The following is a 4,407-nucleotide window of genomic DNA, read 5'->3' as shown; positions in this document are numbered from 1 at the left end:
TTGTTTTAAACTTATTCCACTGTTAAGTACCACATTTCTGAATTTGATTTTGCAGCACTATAATTAATGGGACCTGTGTATTTTCTCCATTAACTCTTTCTTGACTCTTATTACACATAGAATTGGCTAATGCTTCCTTTATACTATGCTGTACACTGCAATTCTATTACAGCAGCAATAACACTTTCTTTTGTTTACAGGTCTGTCTCCCTCTGTTGGATTCTACATTTTCTAGACCAGAGATCCTTTTCAATGCTCAGCACAATGACTGTCTCTTTGTAGGTTTCAATAAATGTTTGTAGTAAGCAGATGGCCAACTGATTAAATGTCTTACAGTGGCTAATCTTTTGAGTTATTTCTAGCTAATTTTATAATGTAAGCAAATGTCTTTGCCTTTTACCTTCCCCTTTTCTTACCTCTCCCATATCCTTTCACTGGGGCTACATATAGAGAACGAAAGTGTTTTACCTACTGACTTCCCATTTCATGTCCTTTCACTGAACTAATCTCTACATTCTTTACATTTCTTGATGCTCCCATTATTTAGCGTCTATCATGATCAAGGCAGTCAAGACAGGGCATTGATTGTGTACTGTCCCACCACAAATCCCTATCATATTCATTCTTCTAAACCTGGTCCTGTCTTCTACCTTTCTGCTTTTCTTTTTGCTTTTCTTTTTCTTTTCCCCCCATTGTCTGCTAGGTTCTTCTGTCATACAAGAAAATAAATAGCTTTGATAGCTCTTTTGAGACCCGTAGCTCTGAGATCCCATGGTAGTAGGAAAGTACTTCTGTGTAGGACAAATAAAACAATCTCTTAAACAAGAGGCAAAATAGTATCACAAATACTGGGAGGCATTGAATTTTTTTGAGGCTTAAATTTGTCAAGCACATTGTTCATTTAAATGTCAGTGTTTTTCTCCTTGGTTATTGAATGTTTTTCTACCCAACTATGGCCCAGAATAATCAGGAGAACAATTTGTTTTGCAGGATCAGGATACTTACGTAGCTTTTCTTTACATTCTCCCTGGAATCATGGAAGATGAAGAAGTGTTACATGGTGAATAATTTAGAATTAAGAAACATGCCTTTTGAGAGGGTTCTCAAACAGGTTCAGTTCCAGGTTGAGTTTGGGCAAAGATTCAGATTGATTATTTTAATCTTTAGGCACAATTTGGCCGTTCTTACTATCCCTAATTACTGGTAATCTTTCCTGTTCTCCACTAAGTAGCCAAAGTTTTCTTAAAGTTAGTTGAAACAGGTTGGTAATTCACGCTATATTATCAGATCTGGCCTGCCAGGAACATCTTTTTCCCAAAGATGTTTTAAAAGAGGAAATTTATTGACTTGGGCAGGTACAAATAAACTCATTAGCCAAGATTGCTTTTTACTTTGTGCAGTTTTTGATCAAGACCACATTTCTTCAAAATGTGAATACATTAGCCACCAACATGAGATAAATATGGGAAGACATTTTTAGCTCTATTTTATAGGTAGAAATATCAGGTCAGAGGGTTGCTTCTGGTTATATGGGCCTGAATGATCCCAGAAATAGATTCTGTGTCTCGTAACTGAAGTCTGTCAGAACAAGACAATTCTTGATAAGAGATAAATGCCAATTGCTGAGTGAGCTATATTATTTAATATTTATCAGGAAGCAATGGAGATTTTTTGCTCTGAGGAGCTTGAAGTCTTAGATTTGTATGTAATTTAGCTCATTACTGATACAAAAATCAGTATTTTGGAAAGGTAGATTTTAAGTTTTTAAATCATGATAGAAAAATTCCCGGCCCTGGCTGGCATAGCTCAGTGGATTGAGAGCGGGCTGTGAACCAAAGCATCGCAGGTTCGATTCCCAGTTAGGGCACATGCCTGGGTTGCAGGCCACAGCCCCCAGCAACCGCACATTGAGGTTTCCCTCTCTCTCTCTTTCTCCCTCCCTTCCCTCTCTAAAAATAAATAAATAAAAAGAAAAATTCCCCTGAGAAAACAAAATGAGACTATTCAGAAATTTATGTTTTTCTTTTCTTTTTTCTTTCTTTTCTCTTTCCTCCCTCCCTCCCTCCCTCCCTCCCTTCCTCCCTTCCTTCCTTCCTTCCTTCTTCTCCTGTTTTATTTTTAAATTTTATTAAATTTATTGTGATAACATTGGCTAATAAGTTTGCATATATCTTAAGTGTACAATTCTACAATGCATTATTATATATTGCATGGTGGGGACCAAAGTTAGGTCTTCTTCTGTTACTGTGTATTTCACCCCCTTTACCCTCTTTTACCGCCCCCCCCCAAGTCCCCTTTCCCCTCTGGTAACCAACATACTTTTTTCTGTATCTATGAGTGTTTGTTTGTGTGGTTTATTCATTTTTGCTTTCTGCTTTATATTCCACATATGAGTGATATTATATGGTTCTTTAGTTTTCCATCTTATTTTGCTTAACATGATATTCTCAAGATCCATCCATGTTGTTGCAAAAGACGGTATTTCATCTTTTCTTATGGCTGAGTAGTATTTCATTATATACACTACTGGTGGGAATATAAACTGATACAGCCACTATGGAAAGCAGTATAGAGCTTCCTTGAAAAATTAAGAATAGAGTTACCACATGACTCAGCAACACCTCTTATGGGTATCTACCTGAAAAAATTGAAAAAATTTATTCATAAAAATATATGTGCCCTTATGTTCATTGCAGCATTATTCATGGTGGCCAAGACATGGAAATAATTGATGTACCCTTCCATAGATGACTGGATACAAAATATGTTACACACACACACACACACACACACACACACCTACTTTAAAAATAATCATTTAGTTAAGTGGTTGTGTGTTGATAGAAGACTACCAGTATCCATCTAATGGATGAGGCTTGACTTTAAACATAGATATGAATTTCATGCATTATATTTTGTCCTTGGAAGACACGCTAATCCTTTTCTATCTACTGCCTGTTAAGAAAGCATAAGGATTTACTTAATCATACAAAAAAAATTCGTGTTTGGAATTGAAATGAAAACAGAGCAATAATTTGTGATTATGGTATTCTGCCATTAGCTCAGTTGGATGTTTTTATGTATGTGTTATATATTAACTTATTCTAAACTATTACTTTAATAGCACCACAGGCTTTAAAAGGTTTTGAGAGATTATCTTATTAGACTCCCTCCCTACCTTGAAAGCAGTTCCACTAATAACATTTTCATAACCTCCCTTGGTAACATATCTCTTTGCACAATCATCCTCCTTGCAGGCATTTTATCCCCATATCAAATGTGGATTTTTTTCCCTACAGTTAATTCTATTAGCTCCACCAACCATCTCCACTGAGGTTGGAAGAGAATATCTGGCTTACTTTCTCTGTGTGTTAGTATCTACCGATTCCTGAGAGAGGAGGTGTGGCATCCCTTGCTCTCAGTGGGAACAAATTACACCATTACCTCTGGATGGCAAGAATCAGCATGCGTCTTAATATATTTTGTCATGTCCTATGTTCATGTACTCAGTGTATGAGTGAGATGATATATAAGTGATTTTTTTAAAGTCCTGTAAAACAATTTATAAAGAATGACCTATTTTATTTTTAAGACATCATCATCTGGTGCTTCCCTTTGAGCTCCAGAATGAAATAGAGGAAAAGTTATTCCAAAGATGATGGCTGTTTTTGACTAGTTGTTTTGTTTGTTTGTTTCTTTTGGTCTATTTCATTGGGCCAAATATTTAGGGGGAAGGAAGACACTGAGTCAAATTTTAGGAAACAAAGAGGTTGAGTTCAATTTGTTTTTTCTGAGGAGGGGCGTCTTCATCCTGAAGGACTTGCCCACATATAACTTGATAGTGTTTTTCTCCTGTATTCGCCTTCCCTCCCCCGAAACCTTGGGTGTCTCTAGAGGCTAATAAACTATTCTCAAAACTGAATAACACTCAGAGAGTCTCATGGCACCTGAAGAGCTATGGGCAGATGGATGTGGGGACTGGCCATCAATTTAGATCTAGACCAGGTCAATAGCATATGAAGGCTGTTGTCTCCTAACAGCTGTTCAGTGGCCTCTGTGAAATGAGGTGATGGCTTCCATCCAGGTTCTGGACAGCTGTCTTCCTCACAAAAATCATTGCCACAATTGGCATTCATCGGCTCTCCTGCTGGCAGCCTCTGCAGGCAATTCAGTGAATTTCTTTTCTTCCTTCTTCTTCACCCTCCTCATTTTCCTTCTCTTCCTGTCTGCTTTCTTCCTCCTGTTTTCCCTTTTTCTTTCCTCCTCTGTCTTACCAGTAGGTGGCCCGAGGAAAGAAAGAGCAGCAGCAGCTCCTGAGAGAAGAATGTGTCAACACCTCAGACTGTGCTCTCTGCCAGGGCTTGCAAAGGGACCTCAGACCGAGGCTGTTGGGACAGAAGGCTCGTA

Source organism: Phyllostomus hastatus, unplaced genomic scaffold (assembly GCF_019186645.2).
Source record: "Phyllostomus hastatus isolate PE091 unplaced genomic scaffold, TTU_PhHast_1.1 phas_scaffold_501, whole genome shotgun sequence".
NCBI classification, from domain to species: domain Eukaryota; kingdom Metazoa; phylum Chordata; class Mammalia; order Chiroptera; family Phyllostomidae; genus Phyllostomus; species Phyllostomus hastatus.
Note: the sequence above shows the minus strand (reverse complement) of the source record.